We start from the raw sequence: 14,622 nt of genomic DNA on the forward strand, positions 1-14,622 counted from the left end.
CTGGCCTTGAGCTCACTTTGTAGCCCCGGCTGGTCTCAAACTCACCATGATCCTCCTGTCTCAGCCTTCCAGGTGCAGGGATTATGGGAGTGCACCACCATGCTTGGATACATCATGTTTTTTTAAGTTACTATTTATTTTTTATTAGTACATGTGTGTAAGACATGATTATATATATTGTGGGGAGTTGTTTCATGTGCATGACATATCTTAATTCTTTTTTTTACCTCCTTCCTCAACCCTCCTTCCCTGAGTCAAACTTTCCATCCAATGGGAATTGGCAGCAGCATTCACCATATTTTTTATCATACCTCAGAAAGACACTCATGAAAGAGGACTTCCAGAACCGCTTCAGAAGGTGGTAAGAGCAGTGGAATGTGTTCTAAGTGAAGGGAAGGCCAATTAATGGCAATGTGACTTTTACTGTAATAATTTTGCAAATTAAGCTTTCCCAATGTGTTTGGATCACACCTCATGTTATTAAGGAATTTTAAAAATTTTGAAAGCATGAAACAGATCATGTAAAGCATGTGTGTGACACAATATTTGTCTTCTTATATCTAATATAACTTCTGTAGTTTTCAAAACATCTTTGCCAAAGTAATTGGACACACAATTTATTCTGAATATATCCACCAGCAAGATGATGCTATAACTGGGTATCGTCCTGTGAATATAAAACAGATCTTTTTTTACAGGGAAGATTTTTCTCATCACAGCAAGGGGGAGCACATACACCTTTTCACAACAGGAGACAAAAATCAGAGCATGAAGTATTTATCATCTGGACAACCTGACTGAAGTAAACTGTCAAAAGATTTTCTAAACTACTCTCAGAACTGAGGACTCAGGTTTGACAAGGATGCCACAGGATTCCATATGGATCCAGCGCTTGCACTGATTTACTCCAATAGCAAATCTGAGGCTTGAAGAAGAAAACTCAGGTTTGACTGAGCCCTAACCAAGAAAGAGCCCTCATAAAGGATTTGCCTAGCCTAGAAGTTCCCACAAACATGACCTAGAAATTCTCTCCACCCTGATGCTTTACGAAGGCTACAAAATGTAGTGCTAGAGAGGCAAAAGTAGTTAAATGGGCCTTTGAGCTAGCCATTTCTGAGTTCAGATCCTCACTCCCCTGATACTTATTTACTGAGTTCGAGAAGAATCTTAAATCTCTGGAACTCATCTTCTATGTCTAAGTAAGCATGACAACACTTCCTAGTAGACGATTGAAGGAAACAAAAGACATAGTGGGCAGAAGTAAATGACATAGTCCTCAAAAAATGTAGGCTACTTATAAAGCCAATACAAATTATCTGTCCCAAAAGAATAGAAAAATTGAGATGATTTTCAAGGGAATATGCATTATGCTGCCTCAGCCATACTCTATAAATCACATCCAGAAATTGCTAAGAACGATTATTTTCTTCAAATTGTACCTGATTTGGATATTTAAGAGTATCAAAATTATAGCATACCTGTGAATATTTGACATGACTTATGAAAGTCACCTAAAGCAACAGTCAAGAAGCTTACATTTTCTCAGTATTAAAAGCAAAGAAGTATTCTAATATTTATTGCTCTTTCTATCATTAGCTATATTTTGCTGTGTAAAATATTATCCCCAAAACTCAGTAGCTTAAAGCAGCATTCATTATCTCAGTCCCCATGGCTATTTTCAAATTTAAAACATCATTTAGAACACACATTCAGAATATGGTAAAATTCAGTCCACTCTGTGAATGCTGCTGTGTGTTATTCCTCATGGTTAAGGGGTATGAGGGAGCGTGAGCATCTGTAGCTGATTTCAGGTAACATTGCACATAGGGTACTAATAAAATCAACCATCAAGAACTGCTGGACCCACCACTCTGGTACCATCCTCTTCACTGCTGGATCTTGCGGACAGCAGACACTCCCCAGCTCCAATGAACCAAATTTCCCCACTGCCCACCACAGCTGCTAGGAAACAAAAGTTCCCTGGGCAGTAATACATATATTGTTAGATTAACAGAAGTATGGCAGAGCTAAAAGTGGAAAACTTACTTTCCCTAAGTAACTTTATTTATGAAATACAGCTTTTTTCTCATTCCTTTGATAGGTATTGACCCACAAGCTTCCTTGTTGAAGAATTTTACACAGCTTACAATTTATCAAATACGTATTCTTTTAAGGGGAGAAAGGAAAAGTTAGAGTCAACAAATTCACAATTTTTAACCAAACTAAGAATTCATAGTTAATAAAATTTTACTTAGATTTGCTAATATTGTATATTTGGAAAATGGGTAAATAATTGAAAAGTCAGATAAATTATAGGAAGGTCTAATGCACAAGTAAACTTTGCAGTAAGGGTAAGGATCAAATAATACATTTTTTAAAAATTTCCCTTCAAAAGCATTCATTGACAAGCTCAGTCCATCTTGATCTTTATTTTCCTCCATCTGGAACATTAAATTAGCTTACTTCTCCTCATCTATTTCTTTTTAAATGACTTAAACCTTTCTCCTGGAGGAAATATGGTTTTCATTAGGTCCAAATGCTATCCTTTTGCTCTCTGTTACTGAGTAATGCAGTTCACACTAAAGAGCACTGCATTCATTTTGCTGACTAATTGACTGTACGAGTTTGAATTATTGCACCAGATTTTCTCATCCAGAAATTATGACTTGATTGTAAGTTGACTCATTCATAAGCTGCATCAAGCTGAGTAGGATACTAGCACTTCATCTAGAAAATTACTATTTAAATTTATGTAGCTTCCAAAATGCCCAATTAATTCTCAAAATGTAATTTATTCCCTGGAAGAATCTATGGTATTAAATTTATGTTCCTTCAAATTAAAAGATTATTTTAAAATAAGGGAAGTTGCACACTTATTATCTCTTTGTTCTTCAGATGAGATATCCCAAGGGTGGCTGAAATTACCTTAATAATATTTTCTACAGTATTTTATAGCTTTTAAAGTGCTTCCACACTTGGTCATGCACAAGTCCTATAAGCCAGCTAGATTTAGCGTTATTGACTTTATCTTGCTGTGGAAAAATAGTTACCTGGAGAAATGAAAGTAATTTTTCCTAGGTTATATAACTAATTAGAGACAAAGCTGGCACCTTTCTAATGTGCTTTGCATTGTACCACCCTGCCTTTCTCCCATCGATATTTTTTGTGTGATTTTCTATATTCTACATGAGTCTACACACCTGCACGTAGTTTAGTTTTAAGATAATGGAATGACATTGTTTTAAAACTTTTTATGGCAAAAAACCCATCTGTCTTTACTGCTCATATATTTCCTCCTGCAATAGCAACTCTCACAAGGTGCACATGCATTTAACGAAGCCCAGCAGAGCAGAGCGGTGGAGACAGTGGAAGGCAGGAGAGGAACCCTTCTGCTAGGTTTAAGGACACACTTCATTACCTCTTTTCTCCCTTTTATTACATATGTCTCAGAGCTTGAGAAAACACATCTGAACAGTGCACCATCAGCATCGTGTTTGCCATGGAGCAAAAGGAGGAAGGAGACGTCATCCTCCAGTAGTCTAAGGGTGAAAGGCAGACAGAAAGAAGGGTGAGCCCAAGCTCTGTCCTTCTCACAGACTTGTGTTCTATATGTATTAACAATGACTATGGAGGGAAAGAAGCAAAGACAATTCAACAGAACTTAATTTGAATTTTCTCCTTGACATCCTGACAGAAATTATCTCCAAATGAAAGGAAAAATAAGTAGCAGAACAAATGTTATGGTTACTTTCTGAGGCCACCGAAGTAGGGACTGTCCAGTAGCTCTTTGGACAAATAATTTGTGGAGTGATATCATTAAATTGGGGTTTTTTTTTTTTTTTTGGTACTTTTATATAAGTTCTCAATTAGAGAAAGTCTTTTTTTTAAAAAAAAAAAAAAAAAAAAAAAGACTTCCAGCCAAATTATCATAGTTGTCTGAAGTGGTCTTACCATTGAACGAAGGATGCATTAAATAATAATATGAAAGGGAACCCAATATGGAGGTATCAGTTTAGGATACAAAATTAGCAAGGGACTACAGTCACAGAGTTGCATTCTTTCTTTGGGGTTTACTAGTTTTCCTTAGCAAAGCATATCTTTAATATAGGTTAATTGAACAAGTAGCTGGAACTCTCCAAACCCTAGTCTCTTCATTCTGTGCAATTCAATGGATTTCCTTCCATCAGAATTCAGAAAGCCATTGTATGTAGAAATGCCTTATGTGTATCTTTGCTTTTCCATTTACTCAATTGCTTCTTGGAAAGTGTAAATGTATTGGGTGTATAATCAAATGACCTAAGTCTATCATAGTTCTTCTTAATAGAATAAGAGTTGTGTTATTATGACTTTTGTGAGCCTTTCTAACTTATATAATGTTTTGGGGACAACAAAGTAGGATAACTTGCATTTTTTTTAGTTTAACTTTAAAATTCTGTAAGGTTGACAATCTAAGGGGCCTCCCAAAACACCACACACAGTTAAGTGCAACCACAGTAAGAGGTCTATTGACACATTAGGCAGGCAGGGTGCGTAAGCAATTCAAGGTTATTCAATCCTCTGTCAAGGCATAATGACTTATCTGGGGTCCACAGGTCCTCTGGGAAAGACCTTGAACTTTATTCACAATTAGATTCTGAAAAACACAAAACAGATTGATTGGGAGGTACTATTGCCAAAGGCAGCAACTGAAAGGAACAAAGCAGTCCTAAAGGGGAAAATGCTGTGAAAAAATATCTAGAGTAACTTGCTTTCTTTGGAAAGTCATTCCAAATATAGTATGAAGGTGTGTTTAACCATTCCTCAAAGTTGTTCTTTCTACCAAAAATCTTGTGATATGAAACTGTAGAAGACATGGTAAAAGGGAAGTAAGGAATAAGTATTTTTATAAACATATAGTGTCAAAACAAGCATCCTACCCAGACCAATTCTAGTGTGGCTGAAGGTACTTATATAGTACATTTAAATAGGGGACTGTGATTTAGAAACTAGTGTGGAAAGCAGCATGTTCCAGGTAATATTTTATGACATCTTTCAATACATTTTGTAGTAAAACTAACCACATAATTCATCCAACTGGTTTCTGGATTGGTTGCATGGATGTGGTAGTGGACTGACATTATATCATGGATACCTGTAAAAATTTCCACATAAGCTACATTGTTTGGACACTGAGTCCTCCTGATGGGCCAGTTATGAAACAGCTTTGGGAAAACAAGATACAGCAATAAATACTAAGTCATATAGGAGGAAGTTTAGATTCCAAATTTTTCAAGGTCACCAGACACCCAAGGGGCATAAACAGTGGTGTCTAAGCAGTGCTGGTGATTTGGGAATAAGCAGTGGTGCACAATCAGCATGATGATTAGGGGCTTAAGAGGGGATTGACACTAGCTATATATCAGGGGCTCAATAGCCAAGTGTGGCTAGTGACTACCATATTGGACAGTGTAGATATAGCACTTTCCAGTCACCATGGAAAGTTCTATGAAGCAGTAGTCATCTAGAAATGAACTTACTTTGAACCAAGAACTACTGCCTCAAGGACACTTAATATTAAAAATGGAAGACTTCTAAGTGGAACCGAGCTGAGTGCTGACTACATAAAATAAATAAGGGAAAGAGTGGAAAACACAACAAAACAAAAAGGCTAGAATTCTACCAGTCAAACAGATGGGAGTAAGAAATATGAGGCACTGAAGTGCTACTGATAAGATGACCCTTAACATACAAATTTAAGATGCTCTAAATGCATCCATAATGTCATCCAGATGCTCTAGGATTAGTAATGAATATGATAGAGTAAAATTATATTTGCTCATACATAGTCCTATTTCCACAGTGAATTACAAACTACTACATCTGTATGTTTTCAAAAATTGCTTGTACATGTAACGTATTGTATATGACTGCAGTCACCATTATATTTGTGAGTGGAAAAACTAAACAAAATAAAAAGGTTGTTCCTGAAATGGGTTTTCTGACATTCTTTCCCAAATACAAGCACTGAGAAACAAACATAGGAATTAATAATCATGGTAATACAAACTTTAAGAATTCACTCACCTTCAGTAATTATCACAGTTGATGTTTTTAGGAGAAATAAGCATTACTTGTTACTGTCACTTGTTACTATATTAAAAAACAATGTTTTTAAAAATATTCCATACAAAGAAAATTATTTAAACCCTAAAATTAGTTTATTGAAGTATGGCCATCTGCTTTATTTCACTTTAAAAAGCACTTTTGAAATAATTTATTTGGAGCAATACAAATAAATGCAATGAGATAGCATTCAAACTTTTGGAAGTATTCCTAATACTGATATTGAATCAAATTGAAACCTAGATATGTAAGCTAAAAGAGTTGGGCTGTGAGGTCGAACCTCTCGGGTCGAGGGATCTGGGCCCGGGGCAAGCTGCTGCACGGTGAAAAGAAGACGCTGCAGACCAGGCTGATGGCGCAGATCTACTTTACTGTGGAAGTACCAGGCGTTTTATAGAGCAGGCTAGGGGCGTGGCAAAAGGGGGCGTGTTTATCGAGGGGAGGGACCGAGGGAGGGGCAGAGCGGGACAGCCTAGGCGGGGCGACTCATTCGGTTTGCTGAGGACATGACAAGTTTAAGTTTGCTCAGCCTCGCTCCTCTGCCACGGCCGTCAACCAGACCTCTGGGCCCCTATTTCCCATAGGGTTAGTGCTGAACCCTGTATAATTCACTTCTCTTTCCTGTGGAACTACCGCATTCAACATTTCTACACAGAAGCAGTAGTTATATAGGCTTTGTGATAAAATCTCTGTAGTCTATGAAGACTTGGAAAAACATCTTCCTCAAAAGTGCTGGAGTGTAGTTCACGCTCTGACCCAAAGGAAAACATAATTTAAGCCTCTGTCAAAGTGTGAAACTGTATTTTAATCAATGTTTCTGCACCCACCCCAGAGCACTCAATAAATTTACCTATACCCTACAAATACTTTATACAATCTAATTTAACTATGATGCTCAACAAAGCCTTCATCATTTATAAATTTATTTGATTATAAAGGTATGAAATAAATATTTCTCTCTTTACACAGAAATTAAATTCACAAAAACAAAAATCTGTCCCATTATCATAAAATAAATCTTTGGTCCTGGCTAATTATCTAAGCATTAGTTTTGATTGGTAATGAGATAAGCACATGAATGTATTTACTCCATTCAACAGAGATGAATAAAGTTTCCTGAAAAAGAGGCAATGCAGGAGATTTTAAAGTGCTGGAGAGAGAGGGGTAGGTAATGTTCAATAAGGTGGCAAAAGTATACACCTTTTAGTGAACATTTTGAGCAGAGTCAGACATAGAAGGTAAGGGTAGTAGCTCTGAGGGTATTTGGGGAAAGTGTGTGCCACGAAAAAGGGAGAGGCAGCAGGAAGGCCTGAAGATGGAGCAGGGCTGGTGGATAAAAGCCCGGTAAGGGGGCCAGTGTGCCTGCTGCTGAATGAGCATGGCAAGTTTTAGGAAAAAGGGCAACAGGAGACTACACCATGTAATGTCCTTCAGGTTGCCCTAAATAAGCTTTGCTTTTGGTAGGGATGAAATGGGAACTATTGCCTGTTTGAGCAGAGTGAGATGGAATCAGACATACTGTTAAACAGAGAGCCCTCTGTTCTTCAATAAGAACAGACCAAGTGGGCAGGTGATAAAGCAGAGAGCCTCACTAGAGTGGTACTGGATAGTTCAGGGGAGAACGATGGTGTGTGGTCATATAGATGTGATTTTTAAAGGGCATTATATTACAATTCTTCCTTGAAAATAGAGTTACCACAATTTTTTGATGTCAAGTATCAATAACATCTCTTTGTAAGCTGATGAATGATCTGAAATATATATGTATTTATGATATATAGATCAAACATCCTAATTATAATATTTACAAGAGATTATTTTATTTTTCTATTCTTCTCTGTGATATCATGCAGAAAGAAGGCCAAAGTTTTAAAAAAATCAAGAAAACTGTAAAAGAAAATGAATTTCATTTGTGATCAAAGCCAGTTTTAGAGACTTCGTGTGGTCATGAGGAACCAAAGATTTTAACTTGGCCCTTGGGTATTACAATAGCAAATGAAAGTGTATCACAGCTTCTCTTGTTTCCATTTAATGATATTAATAACCATGGTCACAAATTTTTAATTGAAGCACTCCTGTCCCAAGGATACAATAGATTCCTAATTGATCCATTTTTCAGGTTGTACACTTATATTCTCTTTGATATCATCTTTTAATAGCTGAAACTGTTTTAAATTTCTCACATGAGAATATCTGAATTTTGCTGCTCATTAAAAAGTCTGGTAATCTTTCTGGTAACTTGATCATGTAGAAAAAATCAAAACATCTAAAGGAAAGACAAGAGCTTTTGCTTTAGATATCCAATATTGACATATAATGTGTGATGCATATTAAAAACTTCAAAGATAAGCCCATCTTTAAATGTAATAACATTTATAGAAGAAATTGTCCATATACTTATTACCCCATTTTTTTCAGAAATAAAATGATAGATAAACAGAACACCCAATGAAAATCAATGGAAATATGAATATATTTGAACCGTAAAGCTAATGTATAATATAATAAATGCAATATAAATGTGATGGTTTTGTTACATTGGCACATAGAAGATCAAATGAAATATAAACCTGTGCAAACAACTTTCTTTGCATATATACACACCCAAACAGCCTATAGAACACAGAATGAAATACTCTGTCTTCAGAATTACTAATAGGAAATAATGAAACTTAAAATATCAATGAAAACCAGAGTGAAACACTTAGGTTATGATGTATAATTGGAAGGTTTTTATATTTTGTAAGCATAAAGCCATCTAAAATTGGTTTAATGGGTCAATTTTTTAAAAAAACCAAGTTATAGAGTATGTAGGAAGTAGCCCTACTCCCTAGGCATGTGTGTATGTTTAGAGGCATTGAGCAGAATTAGGAAGATAAATATGCTGTTGAAATGAGAATAATTAGTAAAATATCATAGCTGAGTAATTTTTGCAAAGGGACAGAGGCCAAAGATTTTTTTAAATGTTTGCAGTGCTATTTGTTATCTTGTTTAATAACAACAAATAAGAGCAAAATCACAAAAAGACTAGATCAGGGCATTGGCTTTGCTTTTTCTTTTTTTTTTTTTCTTTATATTTTAAAGAGAAAAACAAAAGCAGTGATACAGAATTTCAAAACAAGATAGTGGGAAATTAACAATGGTTAATATATTACATAATGTTTATCTTCAAAGTAGTAGCTCACATTACAAGATCTAGGTGTGCAAAATTGATCAAACAATGTAAGCAAAAGCAGTTCTTTTAAATGAACTAATAGAAATTAGTAGTATAATTATCTTAGCTATCTTGTGTATATATATAGGGTTTTTTCCCTTCCTTCTTTTCTCCTTTTCTCCATCCCAGTTGTTCCTTCCTTTTCAACACATTCTTTCCCTTTCACAATATCAATTGTACATTTTGGGTCTTGTTTAATTCTTCAGTTTCTTATACCAGGGAGACAAAACAATGTTTATACATGTGAGTGTGACTTATTTCACTTATAACTGTGGTCTCTAGCTACATCCTTTTACCTATGAAAACTATGAGTTTGTCTCTCCTTATAGCTGAGTAGTACTCCACTGTATAAAAATACCATATATTTTTTATCCATTCCTTGATTGATGGGCATTTGGGTTGTTTCTAAGATTTAGTTATTGCAAATTCTGCTGCTATAAACATGGGTGCACATATATAGCTGTGATATGAGTTTTAAAATTCTTCTGGAAAGATACTCAGAAAAGGAAGATCTAGGTGGAATGAGACCTCTAATCCTGGCTTTTTGAGGAATCTCTACACTGATTTCCACAGTGGTTGCACCAATCTCCCACCAACAGTGTGGAAGTGTTCCTTTTTCCCTGCATCCCCTCTAGCATTTATTATTGGTTGATTTCTTGATGTTAGCCATTCTTTCTGGGGTGAGATGAAATCTCAGTGATGTTTCAACTAGCATTTCTCCAATGACCAATGATGTTGAACTCTAGTTCATATACTTACAGTAATAGTGTTCATATATTTATTTGCCATTTTTATTTCATCATCTGGGAAGTGTGTATTCATTTCAGATGCCCATTTTTGGATTGGGCCCTTGAATTTAAGAGGTCTGGTGTTTTTCAAAATTTTATATGTACTAGATAGAAGTCCTTTGTATGAGAGACAACTGGCTATAGTTTTTTCCCACTTTGTGCACTGTCTTTTCATTCTGTTTGTGACTTTTTAGATGTGTAAAAACTTTCTAATAAGATGAGATCCCAGTTGTTGATTTTTTCTACTTCCCATGCAGTTTGGCTTTTGTTCATGAAAACTCTGCTTACCCCATGACTTCAACAATTCTATATAATTTCTCTTCCAGTAGATTTAGTGTTTCCATTTAATATTTAGATGTTGTTCCATTTTGACTTTATTTTAGTGCATGATGATACATATGGGTCTAGTTTGAATGTTCAGCATGTGGAAAGCCAGTTTTCCCAGCACCATTTCTTAAAGAGGTTATCTTTCTTCCAGTGAACATGTTTGACCCCTTGGTGAAACATGAGGGGGCTGAGCATTTTTGTAGGCATGTTTGCATCTTCTAACTTGTTCCACTAATCCTCAGGTCTGTTTTATTGCCAGTATTAGGCTGATTTTGTGACAGTAGCTTTGTAGTATAATTTCAAATCAGGGATTGTGGTGCCTCCTGCCTTGCCTTTGCTGCCCCAGATTGCCTTTACTATTCTAGGCCTTTTCTGTTTCCAAATGAATTTCAGCAAAGTTTTCTCCAGATCTATGGGGTATGGCAATGGTATTTTAATTTGGATTGCATTAAATCTGTATAATACTTTGGGAGTCTGGCCATTTTCAGAATATTCATTCTTCCTGTCCATGAGCAAGAGATATCTTTACATTTTGTGATATCTTCTTCAATTTCCTTTTTCAGCGTACTGCAGATTTCACAATACAGATATTTTACTTCCTGCACTACATTGATTCCTAAGTATTTCATTTTTTGGAAGTTTTTTGTTTGTTTGTTTTGCGGTACCAGGAATTGAACTCATGACCTTGCACTTTCCAGGCAGGCGCTTATGCCACTGAGCTATTTCCCCAGCCCTTGGATGTTATTTTAAAAGGTGTGGTTTTTCTAATTGCTCTCTCAGTGAGTTTATTGTTTGTGTACAGGAATGTTAATGATTTTTAAGTGCTGACTCTATATCCAGCTATGCTACCAAATTTGCTTATTAATTCTAGAAGTGTTTTGGTGGAGTTTTAGGGGTGTTCCAGGTAGAGGATCATGCCATCTGTGAATGATAATTTTACTTCTCCCTTTCCTATCCTTATTCCTTTTATTTCTCTCTTGTCTAATTACTCTGGCTAATATTTCCATAAATATACTGAAAAGGAGAGGTGATAGCAGACATCCTTGTCTTGTTCCTGATATTTGAGTGAAAACGTTCAGTTTTTGTCCATTTAGTATGATGTTGGCTGTTGGTTTGTCATAGATGACTTTTATCAGATTGAAGTAAAGACCACCTATTATGATTTTTTGTAGGGCTTTCATCATTAATAAGTGGTGAACTTTAATAAAAGCATTTTCTGTTGAGATAATCATGTGATTTTTGTCTTTGGCTCTGTTCATAAATGTGTATTATGTTAATTGCTTTGCATATTTTGAATGATTCCTGCATTCTTGGGATGAATTCCACTAGGTCATGGTGTATAATCTTCTTGATGATTTGTTGCATTGTGTTTACTAGTATCTTACTGAGGGTTTTTGCATCTATGATGACTTGGGAGATTTGTCTGTAGTTCTATTCTTGTTTGGTTTTCTCTGGTTTTGGTATCAGCATAATACTTGCTCTAGGAATGAGTTAGGGAAAACTGCTTCCCTTTCAATTTCATTAAAGAGTTTTAGTAATATTGGCATTAAATCTTCCCCAAATTTCTTGTAGAATTCAGCCATGAACGCTTCAGGATTTGTGCTTTTTTTGTTGGTAAGTTTTTAATTATGTTTTTAATTTCATTAACTGGTATTGGGTTATTAACAATTTTTAATCTTCTTGATTCAGCTTTGGTAATTCATATAGTTCTAGGAATTTGTCCATTTCTTTTGTGTTTTCCATTCTATGCAAGTAAAGATTTTCAAAGTAAGTATTGATGATCTGAATTTCTACAGGATCTGTAGTGATTTCACTCTTTTCATTTCTCATTGCATGAATTTGAGTTTTTCTTTCCTTTTTTGATGAGGGTGGCTAGGGTTTTATCAATTTTATTTACTCCTTCAAAGAACCCACTCTTTGATCTGTTGATTATTTATATTGTTTTCTTAGTCTTAATTACATTAATTTCTGCTCTAATCTTTACAATTTCTTCATTTGTATGGGTTTGGGGGTTGACTTACTCTTCTTGTTCTAGAAGATTGAGGTGCAGCATATGTTTTTTTATTTGTACTCATTCTGCTTTCCTGATGTGAGAGTTCACTGCTATAAATTTCCCTCTTATGACCACTTTCATTGTGTTTGACAGGTTCCTGTAAGTTGTATTTGAATTTTTGTTCGATTGTAGAAATTGTTTAATATCTCCTTTAATTCCATCTGTGACCTATTCATAGTTCAGGTGGGTATTATTTAATTACCATATGTTTTTGGATTTCTTGTGGTTTCTGTTGTTATTAATTTCCAATTTCATTGCACTATGATCAGATAATATGCATGGGATAATTCCAGTTCCTTTACATTTATTGAAGCATGTTCTATGGACTATTGTATCATCCATTTTAGAGAACGACCCATGTGCAGCTGAGATGAATGTGTATTCTGATGCTGTTTGGTGGAACATTCTGTAAACATCTACTAAGTCCATTTGTTACCAGGTTTGGTTCAATTTTGTTATTTCTTGGCTGATTTTTTGTCCAATTAATCTATCTCTTTGTGACAATCAAGCATTGAGGTACCCCATTAAAATTCTGTTATTGCTTATTTGATTTTTCATATTTATAAATATTTGTCTTTTCTTGTTGGGTACTCCCATATTTGGTGTATACAAACGTGATTGTTATCTCTTCTTCATGAAGGCTTCCCCTAACATGTAGTGACCTTCTTAATCTCTTTTGATCATTCTTGGTTTGAAGTTCATATTGTCTGCAAACAGAATAGCTACCCCCGTTTTTTTGTGGATTCCTGTTTCATGGAGTATTGCTTCCCATCCTTTGACTTTCAGTTTATGAATTTCTTTTTCAGTTAAATGTGTTTCTTGTATAAAACATATTGTTGGATTTTGTTTCATTATCCATCCTGCCAGTCTGTTTCTTTTGATTGGTAAACTGACGCATTTACATTGATGGTTATAACTGATATGGATTAGTTTATCTTCATCTTGTTTTTCCCCTTTCAGTTCTCTACTTTTTTCCTTTTATTTAATTGCTTGCCTTTCCTGGTGGTTTATTTCTGTTGTTGTTCTTTAAATTGTGGTCATTTTTAGCTCTATTTGGAATATCTTTTAGTACTCTTTGTTCAGTTTGTTTGATGATCTTAAATTTCTTCAGTTCTTCTTTGGTGTGGAAGTATCCTATTTCTTGCTTAATTTTGAAAAATAGCTTTGCAGGGTACTTAAATCTAGGTTGGAAGATGTTTTCTTTCATGATTTGAAATACTTCACTCCAAGCTCTTCTTGACTTGGAGGTTTGTGTTGAGAAGTCTGCCATGATTTGGATGGGCTTTCCCTTATTTGTAATCTGTTTGTTTTGCCTAACACCTTCTACTATTCTTTTCTTGTACTGAATTTCTGGCATCTTGATTATTATATGTCTCAGTATAGCTTTATTTTGATCACCAATAACTGGAGTTCTATATGCCTCACTTACTGCATGCAGATTCTGTCCTCATATTTGGGAAGTTTTCTGCTATTATTTATACAAATAGTTTTTCTGTCTTTTGTGTTGACTTCTGCTTTTTCACTGACACCTGTTAGTTTTATGCTGTTTTTCTTTGTATCACCTTGCAGATGTTGAATTGTTGTTTCTTGACCCCTTATTATTTTTAAGAGACTTTTCCTTTCACTATCACTAGCTATGATCCTGTCTTGCAGGTCTGAGGGTCTGTCTTCAGTTTTGTTCAAGTGGTTTTGCCAGCTTTCAATGGAATGTTTCACTTCTTGGATATCTGTTTGAATCCACTTCATGTATTCCACTTTTTTCCTATATTGATCATTCACAGTTTCCACCCTTTTCCTATCATTATCTATTTTTGTTTATCTCTATTTTAAATTTCCTGAGCCATTCTGTTATAAATACTGACATTTCTTTTTTATCTGAGAGATTGTTTCTGATCTGATTTCCTCTATAGCCTTAAGGACTTGTTTTTTATTTCTGTTGCTATCATTTCAGAAAAGTCAGGTGTGTTTCTTCCATTTTCCTCTATTAGGTTCTCTCTGGGACTTGTTCTGGGTGGGATGGAGGTCTGATACTGCATCTTGCTTCTGTGTGTTATTATCTCCATTTCAAAAAGAGTAATTTTGTTTTCCATGTTGATCCTTGTAAGTTTCTGTATTAGGTAGTTATGTCACTAGTATCA

This window comes from Chinchilla lanigera, unplaced genomic scaffold (assembly GCF_000276665.1).
Source record: "Chinchilla lanigera isolate Chin_1 unplaced genomic scaffold, ChiLan1.0 scaffold00029, whole genome shotgun sequence".
Lineage (NCBI taxonomy): Eukaryota > Metazoa > Chordata > Mammalia > Rodentia > Chinchillidae > Chinchilla > Chinchilla lanigera.